Source organism: Pogona vitticeps, chromosome 14 (genome assembly GCF_051106095.1).
Source record: "Pogona vitticeps strain Pit_001003342236 chromosome 14, PviZW2.1, whole genome shotgun sequence".
NCBI lineage: Eukaryota > Metazoa > Chordata > Lepidosauria > Squamata > Agamidae > Pogona > Pogona vitticeps.
Window position 1 is genome coordinate 13,917,352 of NC_135796.1, and position 17,198 is coordinate 13,934,549.

At 41.6% G+C, this 17,198-nt stretch overlaps 1 long non-coding RNA gene across 4 annotated transcripts in view; it reads left to right on the forward strand.

Moving 5' to 3' along the window:
• The first annotated feature begins 625 nt into the window (after nt 1–625).
• LOC110076580 (uncharacterized) overlaps nt 626–17,198 on the forward strand; it is a 184,595-nt gene continuing 168,022 nt past the window's right edge. For all 4 annotated transcript variants that reach the window (XR_013539226.1, XR_013539225.1, XR_013539227.1 and 1 more), the window contains exons 1-2: nt 626–1,170; nt 3,176–3,302. This is a non-coding gene — a long non-coding RNA (uncharacterized LOC110076580). The remainder of the gene's footprint in view (nt 1,171–3,175; nt 3,303–17,198) is intronic.

Below are 17,198 nucleotides of genomic sequence, written 5' to 3' on the forward strand. Positions count from 1 at the left end.
TATAGTATCAGAAGAAGACAGGAGAAAAGCAACAACCCAATCTTTAACTTTCCATGTTCTGTAGAAAGTTAAGTACTGTAATCTGTCAGATTTAGGGTTAGAGGTAATGGAGCCAAGGATGATGACTAGCAGCAACCTGGGTAATAATTAGACTAGTGGATGTCTTTTATTTGTTTATTGCTTTCTTGATGTTTATCCTGGCCTTCTTCCAGAAGAGCTCAGGGTAGCTCACAAGGATCTCTCATTTTCTCCTCGAAACAACCCAGTGAGACAAACCAAATTTGTAATCACCAAGTTAGTTTAATGTAAGTTGGGTTTTTTTCCACTTTGATCCTAGCCAAGCTAAGGTATAAACCCAATTTATTTATTTATTTATTTATTTATTTATTGAATTTATATCCCGCCTATCTGGACTATTACCCATCCCAACTAGATTAGGACTGTAGAATCAAATGCTGAATGTCAGGTCAACACATATAAATCCCTTTGGTTCAGTGGGTCTACTCTAGCAAGGAACAGGAGTCAGATTCTGGTCACTGTGTCCATTATGCCATATTAACTAACTGTATTTGACCCTGGTGTCAACCTGAGGGAAGTGCTTGGATATGGCATTGTAAACGGGAAGCAGAAGAAGTTCTGCATATGAAATTTGTTAGACACAAGCTTTGTGCTTTGCTTAGCCCAAAATCACACGTCTTGGTGTCATCTGTACTGCAACAAATCCTGTAATCATTTCTGGCCCAATTAAACAAGAAAGACAGTGGACTCTCTAACCACTTCCTTTGGTAATTGCAGCCTAGCAGGAACTGGTCATTTAACTGATCATGGGCTTGACTGGATGTTTTTTTCCCCCTCCCTTTATCCTTTTTTTTCTGCCTCTGCATTTTTGAACTGCTTTGGTTTGGAATAATTAAAATAAACCCAGATGTCTTGGGCTTGTAATGCTTAAGGTGCAATGCCTTCAGAGGGCCATCAAAGGTACTGTATAGGGAATGAAATATAAAAGCGAAAGTTGGGGATATGTTCTAAATCCAGAGGTTTTTTCGTTGTTTGTTTATTTTTGTTGACAACCACAATGTAGACACTCTATCCATTTCTACTTACAGGAAAGGGTCTTCTGTTTAGACAATATACTCCTGATAAGTGATTAGGAATCTGTTAAAAGCTATGGTAAGTTTCCATTTGAGGTGAGCTTCTGGACCCAGAAATCTGATCTTGCATGGATAAACATAGATTTAGCTGTGGGTGTCTCCATATGTGTGTCAGAGGTGTACTTGACCCCTGGAAGTTCCCATGGATATATTTTAATAGAGACACACACATTCTAGAACATAAAAATCTTTTCATGTCATGGCTTCTGACACTGTTGTGATAAAGCTGATGGTGCTAGAAAATGCCTCAAACGTTCTTAAATTGTCTGTAGAACTCTTTTTCCCCCCTGACTTTTTTTATAATGCTCTCCATTCCACATAAAACTTGAATAGATGTTTAGGATGCTGCCCTAGTTCAGGTTCTAGGCATTTCCCTGACACTTTTTGCTAGGCTTCTAAATTTTATTTAATTTATTTATTTAAAATATTTTAAGCCTTCCTGAAGAGGAAGGTCTTCACCTGCTTGCAGAAGAACCGTGAAAATGGGGCCAGCTTGGGAGGGTGTGCCAGAATCTGGGAGCAGCAACTGAGAAGGCCCTCTTCTGTGTCCCTACCAATTGCACCTGTGAAGGTGGTGGAGCTGAGAGAAAGACCTGTCCCGATGAATCTTAACGCCCAAGTAGCTTCATAAAGGGAGACGCGGTCCTTGAGATAGTTTGGAACATTGCACAAAAATGCATAGGTATTTTATAGCAGTGCATGAGACATATGTGAATTGTACTCACATATATGCTACATATTTCTGATCATCATCTCTGGTGTGAAAGCTGGACAGCTAAGAAAGCTGACAGGAAAAAAATTATTAATTTCACATTTTGGAGCGTTCTCATTCATAGGGCTACCATGAGTCAGAGGTGACTTGATGGTACACAACAACAACAACTGTTAGGCATTTAGAAACTCTAGCATCATAATCATTGGCTGAAGATTCCTGAGCACAAGTTCAGAACATTTAGAAGACCACTGTCTAGGTCTTACAGTTGACTCTTAACGTTTGAACATGCCACAATTTTTAACCTGATGGGGCACTACACTTCTAACCTCTATCACCCTAACCAACCAGCAGGATGGGTACAAGGTGTATTTGCACAGTGCAAGGGAAAAGGGGGGTAGCAAAATATATTAGTTGTCCTGCTTCTGGGAGTGACTTTTAGCCTTGCTTTCAGTCACTTCAAGACCTGCCCCACCATCAGCTGCTGTGCTGTGATTTAGAAAACAGAGGGGATGCAGCAAAATTTCAGACTGGAGGGAAGGTTTTAGCAAGATGGGAGAGATGTAGACCTATATCTGATTGTGTATGTTCCCAAATATTTTTTTATTTGGAGAAGATGATGCCCTAAGGTTATCAGCAATTTGATCCGGAAAGATGCATGTTTCCTGTTTCGTGGGTAGATAGCCTTGTGACCGGGCCTGTCAGCTAAATTCTATCCTGCTCTTGTAGCTCTAATGATTAATTGATGGTTACCTTAATCAAAGGTGCTGAAATGAAGGGTTTGTTTGCTGTTCAAACTTAACTACAGAATGTTCAGATTGGAAAGATAATTTAATGTGTATATATAGCAGAGCTATTCACTTTAAATAAAACCATGATTGTACAGTTCAGCCAGGAAAAGACCAGCTTGGTTTAGCTTTCTCCCAATCTAAACTCCTTTATGGGAGAGAACTTTCTTTGCAGAATATATAAATTCTTACAGGCATAAAATTGGATACATTCATTTTAGGAAGTATGTTATCTGAATGCCTGATTGTCCTAGCTTTTGACTCCAGAACTGTGGTACTGTATTTCATAGGCTTCTAGCAATGGCAGAAAAGGCTTTGCATTATAATGGTGTGTATGTGTTTTTAATTGCTTTTAGTTCAAATGTCTTCCAATACTGTAATTTGTTTAGCTGTGTTTTAACATTATAACCTTTGTATTTTCATGGGTATCCTTATATTTAATCTAGTTGTTGGTAGAAAAATAGTTTGCTATAGAGTTATATAACTCTATTCATTATAACTGTATTCCATCATCATCATCTTAGAACTGCAGAGCTGGAAAGGACCCTATGGAGCATCAAATCCAGCCTTTGTCAAGGTGGCACAGTGGGGATTCGAACTCTCAACCTCTGGCTCTACAGCCAGTGACCTACTCATCATTGAGTTCAGAAGGTAATTTGTTGTCATTTTTGTGAGAAAGAGACACAAGATATCCTATATTTCTTGGAGATGTGCAGTGGATTGGCAGGGATTTCTATATGCCTGTAGCAAAACACAGGAACAAAAAAAATATCCTAACATTTACCGTAGTTGTTGAGGAAGAATACTTGTAGAGATAGAGGGAACACAAACCAGATTAGGGTCCTTTGCAGAAGGTTTTGTAAGCTTGGTTGTGCTGAGGAGTATAAGTTATTATTTCACTTTATTACTGTTAGCTGCCCATAGTTGTGATCTGTCACTAAACGGGCAGGATAAAAATGCAATTAATAAAATAAAAAAATGTCTGAAGGCCATTTGTCTCATAATACTCTCTGTCAGACTATGTGAGCCACTGCTTTGCACTTCAGCTAGCTCCAGAAGGTGGACTGAAGGTTGTAGTGAGAAAAAGCTTATAGATCCACAAGCTTAAAAGCTGTATACTCTGTCTAATATGGTAGGCTACTGGCAGGTCACTTATTTCTTGGTTTTCGCTGATGCATCTCTTCCCCGGAAGATCTTTTACATGTTTGTTGCATTAACGCAGTAAGCTCTTCACCTGATAGCTGTTGTTGTTGTGTGCTATCAAGTCACCTCCAACTTATGGCGACCCTATGAATGAGCCATCTCCAAAATGTCCTGTCCTGAACAGCCTTGCTCAGCGCTTGTAAACTCAAGCCTGTAGCTTCCGCCTCCCCACCCCCCAAATTATTTAAGGAAGAACCGTATTTTTCTGTGTATAAGATGATACTTCAGTATAGTTAGAGTAAAAATTGAGGGTTGTCATATACACGGGGGACTTAGGAAGTGGGTAAAACAGCCATGAAAGGGCTGCATGATCAAAGGCCTGTGATTGTGCAGCCCTTTCATAGCTGCTTTACCGGAAGTAGGAACAAAGTAGACCACCCCCACTTTTCTTATTTGTGGTTGGAAACGTGGGGGTCCTCTTACACACTGAGTAATCGTATACACGGAAAAATACAGCATATAGTCCTCAGGGGCCAGCTCTGCCTTTTGGCCCTGGGGGCCCATTCTCAAAGTGTTGCCAGCCTGGTAGAAATGGTTGCCTACCCCCAGAGCCCACCATTCCCTACCCACGAGGAAGAAACAGTTGACTAGATGTGCTGAAGCTGTTATTACAGTAGTTAGTGAACTTTAGTCTGGCAGATAATGTAACCAAAATAGATGTTTTGAGTTATTTACATAACTTAGAAATGAGAATCATTGATGGGGTTAGATGAGATGAATTTTAGTAACTCTTCTCCATTGGCATGCAGTTAGTCTAAACTTGGTTCCTTATAAGTCCTCAGTTCTACCATTCTAAGGTTGTGCATTTTAGCAGCGAATTGCTACAGATTTAAGAACTCAGTATAGGGTTGTTATTAATCTTTTATTACAGGTCTTATTATGGGTTCTACTGCTGGGGACTGCATCAGACAATTGGGGTGCAATAACAAATGCCTATACTCACTTCTTAACTTGGAACAATATTCATCTCAAATTTATGCTGATGAAGTTGAACTGTTGCGCACAACTGACAGGATGCTAGCTTTGGTCCTTCAGCTGTATTGGGTTGCCCTTCCATTAGCTCCAGCTAACATGGCCAATGGTAAAGAATTCTGGAAGTTACCATCCAGAATATCTTAAGGGTGAAAGGTTTGCCGTCTTGGATTTTAAAGTTTAGTGTAAAAATTCTCAAGAAGGGAGTGGGGGTAGGGGAGAGACTACACAGTTTTTAAAAGGCTGTCTCCTTTCAGATTTTGAAATAACTGTGACTCAGCTGTCATACTTTCAATCCTTTTCCAAGTCATTTTTTTTATATCTTTGGTAGAAGGTGTTGATTTTCTGTTCTCCCACTCCTGCAGACACAGTCTTCTCAAATGGTTATCCACACAACCATATCCATCAAATGCTACTTCAGAGCGAATGATAATAGATCAGAGAGATAGAGAGAAAACAAATGTTGGTTAAAGCAAACAGCTCCTACATTAATCCTGGCTATTCATGGGCTAATTGTTTAGTTTCCCAATAGTTAATAGTCATTTAGGGAATGGGAAAGCAGGACAGCTATCATAGTTCTTGAATGAAGTGTAAAGGAAAATTTTTAGCCTGTAGCTTAACACCCCCCCCCCCCCACAAAAAGCCTAGACATTTGGAGCATTAGTTTTAAAGTGGGTTAAGTGGCATTGAATGGGAGACCAGATTTAGGAGGCCTGGAAGGTGAAAGACAAGGGCCTGGGATGCAAGAGGGATGCAGAATAACTGCAGCCCCAATTTCAATGGGTCAAAGTCTGCAGGGACTTGCTTGCATGCTGGAGGTTTTGTATTCATTTTCACTGCTGGTTCATCTCCTCTTAGGCCATCTCCCTTGGGCCTGATGGGAAATGGAACAGATGTATTGTGGCAGCTGGGCTGGAAGATCTCCAGGCATGGGTGTGAAGCTGGGATTTGGGTCAGGTTGATTCCTTCTGTCATCTGTTATTATGGGTCTTAGCAGTTATCCTAATCGGACGGCCGATTTAGGGTCAGCCTCTAAACTCCGGCTGTGGCGTGAAGCCGCAGTACAAGTAAGGACAAGGAGAGGGAAATTCCTGAGCCGAACTCTGACATTTGTAGGAAAACTTCGGAGGCAAGGTCTTGTTTATAGAATAAGTGCATTGAAGCTCGTTCATCCCAATAACTCAATTCAGTTTCAGGAGTGTATTGCAATGTCCAATAACATTTCTCCAACCTCTCTTCAGGGTTGAGGAAATCTCATACAATTGTTCCTCAAAAACTATTGAAAAGATTTTATTCAGTTTGTGAAACTATATATAATAAACAATAAATGGGTGCTGGGTCTTCCTCAAATACCTGATCCTTGCAATAACTGTTTCTAGCGTGTTCCTTTGCTGAACTGAGGCTCTTAAAATATTATCTATATATTTTCTTAAAAAGTAGCTCACACAAGACGTTAAAAAAAGAGCATACATTGTAAAACAAAGAATTTGCTGTACATTAATATTTTCCACTCGATTAGTGAATGCTGCTTTTCTTCTAAGTAAGAGGGAAAATAATTTAAAGTAGGTGTTTTTAGTAGAAGACAATTTTCAGACAGACTACCAGTGAAGTCTGACAGTGAGTATGAAAATAATTTCATAAGTGGTCAAGCTTCTTACATGATAAAAGGTGCTAAAGCATTTATCAACTATTCACCAAGATTTTATTCCTTTGGACTGCTCTAGGTGCTATATATTCTCAATTACAGCACAAAGAGCCTTCTCTCTCTCCTGCTTTCTCTCCTTTCACAGGTGACAGATGGATAAAACTAGACTTTTTCAGCCAGTAGTAGCTTAGCTTTCCACTGATAGCTTCTAGATTGCAGAATTGCCTTGGTGACTAGCAATTGTTCTAGGGTTAATTTACTCTTGGAAATTTCCACACTGTTCCAGGGGAGACTGGAGGTAAATCTAGAGGGGATGTGAGACATGGATGTCTTGAAGACAACTTTGACTCTGAAGCAGTGTTTGAAGGGAACAGGGTGGCCGCTTAACATGTCATCTAAAAAAGAGGATATGCATAAGCAAAAGAAAGCAGGAGGATGTTGGTAGGCATAAAAATGCATGCGTTTCTGAACTGTACAGTATAAAATTAGAAGTGATTCCTGGAATTTAGATAGAATTGCACAACCATATCAAAGTGTGCTTATATACCACCACATCATGCTTAAAACACTCTCGGTGTAGCTTACAATTTAATTATAAAGGCTACACATTAATCTCCCCACCCTTTCCCCCATGAGCTGGGTACTAGATTCCCCAGGCTCCAAAGGATGGAAAGCAGAGTCAGTCTTCAGCCCACTATCGCTATCTGCTGGGATCAAACACAAATCAGGAGCAGAGTCTTTACTGCAGTACTGCAGTTTAACCACTGCACTACCAGGCTCCTTTCACCTAACTTGGGCAGACTGTGAGCGGGTAACCTGTGTGCTTCTTAAGTCTGCTGTCCAGATGCTTGCTGCAAACAGACAAGTTTGAGGTCTTGAACGTCTTGTAGTTCTTTATTTTTGCGTCAGACTTTGTTTTTCAGTCATCTTTTCAACCAGGGGACAAACTCCAAAAGACACTTGGCTTTTAAGTGTTTCAGAGAAGGACAGTTCTCTGTTCAAACTGACACATGTTTACCCTGTCATAAATGCTCACCTGCCTCTTAGATTGTTACCCTTTTCGAGCAAAAGCCTTCTTATTCAGGCTGGCCTCTGACATGTAAGCTATTTCACTGATAAGAACGGGTTGAGCTGCTTAAGTTCTGGATCTGTCTTCTACCATTATATTTCTAACTGCATCTTAACTGACTTTTTAAAAAATGTTTCTAATCATGGTTTTTGGGAAGGGTTCGTAGATCAGGGATAGACCATATGCTTCACTTGGAGGAAGTTGCTAGTTCGATGCGCTGTATCCCTAGCATCCCTGGTGAAGAATCCTGCCTGAAGCCTTAAGACTAGTCAAATGTTGACAATGTTGGACTTAAGTATAAGGCATCTGAGTCTTTAAGGTGCCACAAACTTTTTATCCCTTGCTTTTTTGTTTGTCTGATATGCCTGCACAGATTAATGTGACTGCTTCTTTTAAACATGACCATCAGGAAGGGGCATGTGTGGAGATGCAAATTTGAGCTGTATTTGAGTCATTGACCAAGTAGAAGGCCCTGAGTACAACTTCAGCATCCCCCCCTTTAAAGATTTCCTGTGCCGGGTCTGGAAAAGTCCGTGGCTTGATTCCATAGAGAGCCCCTGCTTCTCTGAGTCAACTTAGATTAGGCATCCTTCAGTCTTGAGAGACTATGGTAACATGCTCTGCATGGAGGACTTGGAACAGCGTCTTATGTGGCTGAGAAGGCCAATTCAAGAGTGACAATCCCTTCCACACTGATGACAAATATAGTCTGTTCCCTGTCCAGCTCCCTGATTTTGCTGGTTTCAGGACTGCCTCTTTGCCTTGGCCTGCTGGACAAGGGTCTCTTCAAAGTGGGAGAGGCCATGATGCACTGCCTGCCTCAGGCTGAACGCTCAGATGTCAAGGTTTCCCATCTGTTGAGGTCCATTCCTAAGGCCTTCAGATCCCGCTTGAAGATATCTTTGTATTGCAGCTGTGGTCTCCCTCTGGGGCGATTTCCCTGCACTAATTCTCCATACAGGAGATCTTTTAGAATCCGACCATCAGCCATTCTCACAACATGCCCAAGCCAACATAGTCATCACTGTTTCAGTAATGTATACATGTTAAAAATTCCAGCTTGTTCTAGGACTACTCTATTTGGAACTTTGTCCTGCCAGGTGATACCAAAAATGCGTCGGAGACAATGCATATGGAACGTGTTCAGCTTCCTCTCCTACCATGCACGAAGGGTCCAGGACTCACTGCAGTACAGGAGTGTGCTCAGGACACAGGCTCTCTAGACCTGGATCTTGGTATATGCTGTCAGCTTCTTATTAAGCCATATTGTCTTTGTGAGCTGCTTTGCCAATGCGTTTATCCAGCTTGACATCTAGGGACAGAGTGTCAGAGATCCTAGAGCCAAGGTACACAAAGTCATGAACAACCTCCAATTCTTGTGTGGAGATGGCAATAGAGGGAGGTGAGTCCACGCCCTGGCCCATGACTTGTGTTTTCTTCAGGCTGATTGTTAATCCAAAGTCTTGGCAGGCCTTGCTAAAGCGATTCATGAGTTGTTGGAGGTCTTCAACAGAGTGGGCAACAATGGCTGCATCATCTGCGAAGAGGAGGTCCCATATGCATTTCAGTTGGACTTTGGTCCTCACTCTCAATCTAGAGAGATTAAAGAGCTTTCTGTCTGATCTAGTCCGGAGATAGACACCTTCTGTTGCAGTTCCAAAGGCATGCTTCAGCATGATAGCAAAAAAGATCCCAAAAAGGGTTGGTGTGAGGACACAGCCCTGTTTCACTTTGCTTCAGATGTCAAAGAGATCTGATGTTTAGCCATCAAAAACTACAGTGCCTTTCATTCCCTCATGGAAGGACTTGATGATGTTAAGGAGTCGAGGTGGACATCCGATCTTGGGAAGTATTTTAAAAAGGCTATCCCTGCTAACCAAATCAAAGGCCTTTTCAAGATCTATGAAGGCCACAAAGAGTGGCTGTTGTTCCCTGCATTTCTCCTGCAACTGTCTGAGGGAGAATACTATGTCAGTGGTGGATCTATTAGCTCGAAATCCACACTCTGATTCTGGATAGACTACAACCACCTGGAACCTCTTCAGCACAAAACGGGCAAGCAGCTTCCCTACAACACTGAGAAGAGAGACGCCTCGGTAGTTATTGCAGTGGCCCCTGTCTCCTTTGTTCTTGTACAATGTGACAATGTTTGCATCCTCCATGTCTTGTGGTACTCCACCTTCACTCCAGCAAAGACGGAAGACTTCATACAGTTTGGTGGTGATGGTCTTTTTACAGCACTTCAGCGCTTGAACAGGGATGTTATCCTTTCCAGGTGCCTTGGCGGAGGTGAGGGAATCCAAGGTTGCTTTTATTTCTGCTGAAGTTGGTTCGCTGTCCAACTCTTCCAAGACAGGTAGGCACTCGATACTATTAATGCCTCTTCGGTTGCTAAATTCTCTCTGAAATATAGCTCTGAGTAGTTCTGCACCCAGCGTTCCATCTGCTGTGCTCGGTCCTTGTAGCAGACTTCAAGGGAGCAGATTTCTTCTGTATTGGACCTAAAGCCTGCTTGATACCATCATACATTCCCTTGATATTACCTGTATCCATTGCTATCTGTACCTGAGAGCAGAGCTGAAGTCAATAATTGTTGGAACATCTCCTGGCAGCCTGCTGGACTTTGCTACGAGCTAGTCGAAGAGCCTGCAAGTTGTACTCACTAGGACAGGCTTTGTATGCTGCTAGAGCTTTTGTCCTCGATGGCTGGCATCAACTCTTCTGAATAGGCTTCAAACCACTCTGCCATCTTTTTCGTCTTCTTGCCAAATGTGGAGAAGGTAGTGTTATAAACAGCGTTCTTGAAATGTTCCCATTGTTCAGGTGCATTTGCATCAGCCAAGCCTGGCTGTTGTGGGCTAAACTGTTGTGGGCTGAACAGACCAATAGTCTAACTCAGGCAGTTTCTGTATTGTAAAGAAGCTGTCTGGGCTCACCAGAAGACTAGTTTGTGGGAAAGAAAAAGAATATAATCCCCTCGCACCCTAACTATGCTGGTGCTCATCTTAAAAGCTAAGCAGGGTTGATCCAGGTTAGAACTTAGATGGGACACTACAGGGGGATGGCTAGGATCTCCAAGGATTGTTCTTGGAGTCTTGGAGAACTTCTGCTGGTCAGAGCTGATAGCAATAGCCTGGACCCATTGTCTGACTCAGTAAAACAAGTTCCTATGTATTTAAGTCTCACTGTGAGTGACAATCCTTGTGTGACTCTATTTTGTCTTATCGTCACCCTTCTTAAGCTGCAGAAATATTTATCTCTTTTAGACCTTTACTTTGTAGTTTGAAATACCAAAAACTTAACAGATGCACTGTATTTTTCTTTTTTCTTTTCCCCAATCTGCTCTTATCTCATTTTGTGTACTCCATTACGTACATATTAATCAAGGTGAAACTGCACTTCATCATGTCTAAAGAGAGCAAGAGGGTGCTTTTGTGAATACTAAAGCAGAGGTCAACCGTGAACTAGTCTCCTGGCGGGACTGGAGTGTTTCCTGGCTGTTGACTGGTTGCGGGCAAGAACCTCAAGATGTTTCTCAGGCTGCCAGCAGAGCTTGGCCGGCTGTTGGCAGTTGTTCTGGTCTCGACACTAGAAATAGACGAGAGAATAAGAACATGTAGCGTCTGGCTGGAGCAGAAGCCTGTCACTGCTAGATCCCAAACCACTTACTGTTGGGTGGCTCTAACCCTTGGGAAGATGCTTCTGAAAAGTAATTAGTTATAGCTTTAGGAGCTCAACAACCGATTAGTCGTCACTACAATTCCAATGTTCTGAAATAACTCTCCACTCTTCCTTTTTGTCAAATGTAACTAAAAGAGCTCTGTTTCTTTACTTAAAAACCTCTAAATGATGCAAACCACTGTATGTGTATGATACGCGCCACCAAGTCGGAACTGACCTAGTAGGGTTTTGAAGATAACTGGGATATTTACAGAGTGGTTTTACCAGTTTCACTCTCCTAGTGAATTTTCATGGCCAAGTGGGGATTTGAACCCTGTTCTCCAGAATCCTAGTCCATCACTCTATCAACTACATCACATTGGGAACCTATAAGCCACTAGTCTTTGATAAAAACACACTACCTTTTCCTGTCCAACTGGCTGTTGCCCCACTGCCTGCAATGTAGCATTTGGCATAAATATGAAACCAGCATAGGAATCTTAGCCCATCTTCCAGCATTTAGCCAGGCTGTTCACTTGTAACCAGAAAAGCAACCAGAAAGTTACACCTATTTTGCAAAAGGTACAACGTCCAATGTGGTGTAGCAATAAGAGCTTGGTGTCAGGAGTCCTGGGCTCACATCCCCACTTATGAAACTCATTGTGTGAACAGGGCCAAGCACATGCTCTTTCAGTCCTACCTCACAGGACTGTTGTGAGCATAAAACAGAGAAGGGACAAACCATGTATGCTACCTTGAGCCTATTGGGAAATAAGGGGGAGATACAAATGTAATAATAAAGTGACCCCTTGCTAATTTAAAATTGTAATGTAACATATAGTGTCTCCAAAAAGGAACTATTTGCAAGTATAGTAGGACTGTGGTATCTGCAGGTGACCAGTTCCAGGCCCCCACCCATGGATGATTAAAAATGTGGAAGTATTGAATGCTATACATTACATGGTCTCTGGCTTCCTCTAGTGGCTGGGTTTGATAAATACAACCTGGAAATTTGTATAAATGTGTATTCTGGGATTTTTTTTCAAGTAGTAGTAGGTCCTATTGCAACTAGCTATTTTTAGAAAGTGTATCAATAGTGCATTCCAGCAGCCAGTGAGATGATATGTGCACCCTTTTCCCCTTTGTTGAGCCTTCATCTTGCAGATACGGAAGCTAACACAGGGGGCTGGGTTTTGAGATTTGTTTATTTTTCCCCATAGCATAATGTATTTTGGAGCATCATGCATGCTCAAAATTCTGGAGAATATGAAGAGTTTGTGCCATCTTGCTGTCCCTTTTTCAGTGTTCTTAAGAAAAGGTATTTGTTGAGTTCCCATCCTGAATGCACCACTCAAGATCGGCATGATTGAACAGAGCAGCTAAGGACAGAATGTGCTGTAACAATTTCCATGGAAATAGAGTAACATATGCAAATTTTATGTAACTGTGTGTCCTCTCTTGTCCTGCTTTTTGGGGGAAGGGGGCTAATCCACAAGTGACTCTTCAAAGAGACAAAAAAAAGTGTATCAGGCAAAATCCAAAGAAACCAAACCAAACCTAAATAAAAGACTATTATATTTTAATGTTAGCTTTTATGCATATGTCGCTTTGTCAGACCTATGGAAAAAAGGTGGGCAGTCACAGGAAATAAATATCCTTATCCTAAGGTTCCCCCCCCCCCCAATCTTCTAATGACACTGGGAAGTCTGAAAATATGAAGTATTTGGGATCAAAATCTTGAAAGAACTCTGGGTTTAGGCGACTGTAAATGCTTAGGCTGAGGCAGAGGGACGTTGTCTCCACCAAACCTAATTTGAGGAGCTTTCCTAGGATTAAAACCTTGAATATCTGCAAATACTAAAGTTTAATGGTTCGGAGAGGATCATTTTCTGCTGCCATAACAGGCTTCCCCACATCATAATGAAGTTGATTGGATGCAGCCTGGGTTTGTAAAAGCCAGAGATGGCGATGCAGAATGCATTTTTGAAAACAAATAAGCATTCATCGTCTCCAGTCCCCCCCCCCGTCTCGTTTTTTCTTGCTTTTATTTGACACCAAGCATTTTAAAAGACTTCTTACGTTTGGGAAGATTATAAACCATGAAGCCAAGTGAAATCGATGAGACTGCTTTCGGTTTGGGTTCATAATCACAGGCTGGCAAAATACCCTGAACATAAAAACCAAGGAATCAATTTTCTTTCGGCAGAAAAAGACACTCTGAAATAAAAGGACATTAAATGATCATTTGACTAGATAACAGCAGTTTACTCAGTGGCGTAACTGCCTGCTTGCTCGGATGTAACGGGATTAATGTGGACAGGGATAATAATTAAGAATTGCTTAGACTGCGTCAAACCGAGGCTCTGTGTAGTAGTTTAGCTACTCTGGACATTTTATACAGAACCCTAATCTTGTAGAATTGGAGAAGAATTGAGAGACCAACCTTTGTACTGCAGAAGGTCTATGGTGACCATGTTCCTCATCCAACCTGTTCTTGTAAGGGTAATTTTGAAGGAGAGTTCATCATGACTCTTATGCTGGAAAAGAGGAAGACGTAATATGAGACAGAATGAGTTCATAAAGGAATCCATAGATTTTAGCCTGTGTGGGCCCATCTGGGTTCCTAATTATGAGCTGGTTGGGTAGCTCAGAGGTTTAAGTATCTGGTTGGGTGTTCGATTCTCCTCTTTGCCTCTCTGTGAGTAGAGCCAGTCTATGTGGCCTTGGGCACACTGTATATTCTGAGAGCACCACCCAGAAGACGGGACTGATAAACTACTTCTGAGTATTCTCTACCCGGAAAACCCGGAAAAAGGTTGCCATTATGTGACTTGACAGCACATTATTTTTTTTTCCTGAAAGTCATTAATTCACAGAATTGCTGTAAATTGCAATTGACTTGATGGCGCACAATAACCTTCCCTGTGTGAACTTTTGCATTCTTCTGTACCCGAATGTCTCATCATAACTCTGATCTACCTGCACTAAGGTATATGTGGATGCTTTGTGCTGACAAGTCAGAACTGACTTAGAGTGACTGTAATATGGCTTTCTAGGAAAATGTGATATTTAATAATTTAACCAGGGCCACCCCCAGTGGATTTCCATGACCAGAATTCAACCTTAGGTCTCCAGAGTCCTAGTCTAAGTTTTTGAAGTTGTAGTCATCTTAGTCTGTGCCAACATTTCAACAACAAAAAGCAAAAACAAAACAAAAGAAAGACATTTTGGCACCTTAAAGACTACTGCATTTTAATGTCAGCTTTTTTGAAATATTTGTCCACTTTGTCAGTCATAAAAGTTAGAATACAGAGCCTACACGGTAAAGCATTCATGCAAGGCCCTAAGATATAGGGACAGTGTTGTTCAGTTGCATTTCACACTAACTAATGATTTACAACCCCTGTTGGTATCCAGTTCTTTTGAAGCCTGGTTCTATAAACAGCAACAAAGATGAACTGCTGGATAGCTCAGTAGTTTACAGATGTTGGGAGTTTGAACAGTATGTGGTAATGTAGAGAATGAAAAACCTTACCTTCAGTCTTGTTCTGAAAAGGTGGGTCTGGTTAATTATTAGGAGATAACAGTATATAACAACATAATTATCATATTTGGTTACGGCTTAAGAAGCCTTGGCTAATATTTAGTCCGTTGAGATGAATGTCTAGCATTTATGTATATCTTATCTCAGCTGTTTCCTTCTGGATTTTTCTTCTGTAATTTCTCTTCTCCTTGTCCTAGTCTGTCATCTGCATGATACTGTATACTTAGGTGAGGTTCTTAGCATTCTCTACTAGCCGGCTCCAGCACCCTCCTCTGAACTATAACAGAGAATTCAAGGAACCCTCAAATGACATATTCTAGGATGCCGTAGGACATATCCATGGTAACTCAATTAGTATCAAACTGTTATAAATGTGCAATGTATTTAATGTGCTCTGAACTAGAACATACTAAGAACTCTCATATATGGAGCGAGAGCAATGCATGTCATTATAAACCTCTGGGGAAAAAAATCAATCAACAATATGAATCCTAGGAATCCAGCTAAAGGTCTAACAGGAAAACTTTGGTCTTCCAGGATTTTGGCCTATAACTGTTGTAATCCTGTACCATTGCTAATGATGCAAGTCGAAAGTCCAAGAAGGGGGGGTATTCCCCACACCTATATTAAAGGCAAAGGCAAAGTAAGCTTAATATTAAATGATTTAATACATTTAAAAATCAGTTCAGGATTTATTTACCTGGTAAAAACATGCACTCTCCATTGAATAAATAAGCTATTGAGAAATACTTGAAAGTCAATTGATGGTAGTTAGAATTGATTTTTCCAGCACTGGAAGGTAGGAACTGTCTCTCCCACCCCCTTGCCTGCATCGCACTTTCCCTTGGCCAATTTAACAAACCTTGTTTTTCTCTTCTATCCTTCCCCCTCCCACCCACCCCTCTCTGCTGGTGTTCAGAAGGATCACCTGATGTCATCCTCTGTGGCTGCCAGTCAAAACAAAGTCTTTGTACGGTATAGACCAGAACAGCTTTTGCTGCGGGCACTGCCTTTTGTATTTGCAAATCTGGGATAAAATCCAAGGAAGCTTTAAACCCCAACGTGGATAATACTAAAACATTGTGGGATCTCAGAGCTTAAATGCTGGGCATGCCTCCATGGTGTGTGTGTGTGTGTGTGTGTGTGTGTGTGTGTGTGTGTGTGTGTGTGTGTATATATAAGTGTAAGTGTGTGTCTCACCCAGAGATTGTGTCTGTTCATACCGTGTTGCATTTGATCTTTCCCATTTTTCATTGGATTCAAATGTATGTTTTGCTCCTTGCTTCCTGGAAAAGGATGAGGTTGTTTCCATGCAGGGGGGCAACAGCGGACATATAGAATTCAGGATCTGCCAAGCAAGAGGCATTTATGTTTGGTCCAACACTTTTGTCTAGGTGCATGGGTACATAAGATAGCCCTTTCCCTTATGTTGATGTGTACAAGATTTCAGGACACATAATAATGGGGTCAACTTCCAGGAAGCCAGATTTCAGTTGACTATCAGGAAAAACTTCCTAACTGTTAGAGCACTATGACACTGGGACCAATGACCTTGGTAGGTGGTGAATGCTCCAACGCTGGAGGCTTTCAAGAGAAAATTGGACAACCACTTGTCAGTTCTGCTTTGATTTGAATTCTTGCACTGAGCAGGGGGTTGGACTCAAAGGCCCTATAGGCCCCTTTCAACTCAATTATTTTATGATTATATGATCTTTATCAGTAAAAAAAAAATCAACAAATTAGTCATAATTTGCTGGCTGTTTATGGTAGCCAGAATCTCCCTTATTCTTTCTAATGGGAGGGCTGGCCCTGATGGAATTCTTGGGAGATGCCTTGTCCAGCATCTGCATCACTACTCACAGGGGACCCCATCATCTTCTGAGTTGGTATATTTCATTAATGGCTCGGAGCATCTCAAAGTTCTTACTCATATTCAGTACATTTCTCTCTTGAATTGCATGAGTCCAAGCAGTGTGGTTTTGGCTGTGCACGGACTCCCACCCCCAATAAATAAATAAATAGTCAGTGAATACTGTGCTGCTATTCATCTGCAGGAAGTGGCCTGAGAAAGGATGGGTCTTGGACTTACCGAGGCCCCCTTTGTTGTTGGTGTTGTGGCTCCCACTCCTGGCATGGCGGCTCCATGTAGCAGCTAGGGAGGGTGTTGGGTCAATCCAGGAGGCTGAAGCAGGTCAACTGTTTATGCTTTGTAGTTACATATTGGGAGGCATAAGAGTTATACGTGGATTTTGAACTACATGGAGTCCAATGCCCCTCACTCCAGCGTTGCTGAAGGGAGAAGTGTATTACAATTCATATTTCAGTTTGAAACCATTGGTTCCTGCCCTCTGAACACAGGTGACATGTCACTTAAGTGATAATCTTTAAAATATAAAACTCATAACCCCCTAGCGAGCATGCCCAGGGTCACAAGGGATAGGGATTATGGGAGTT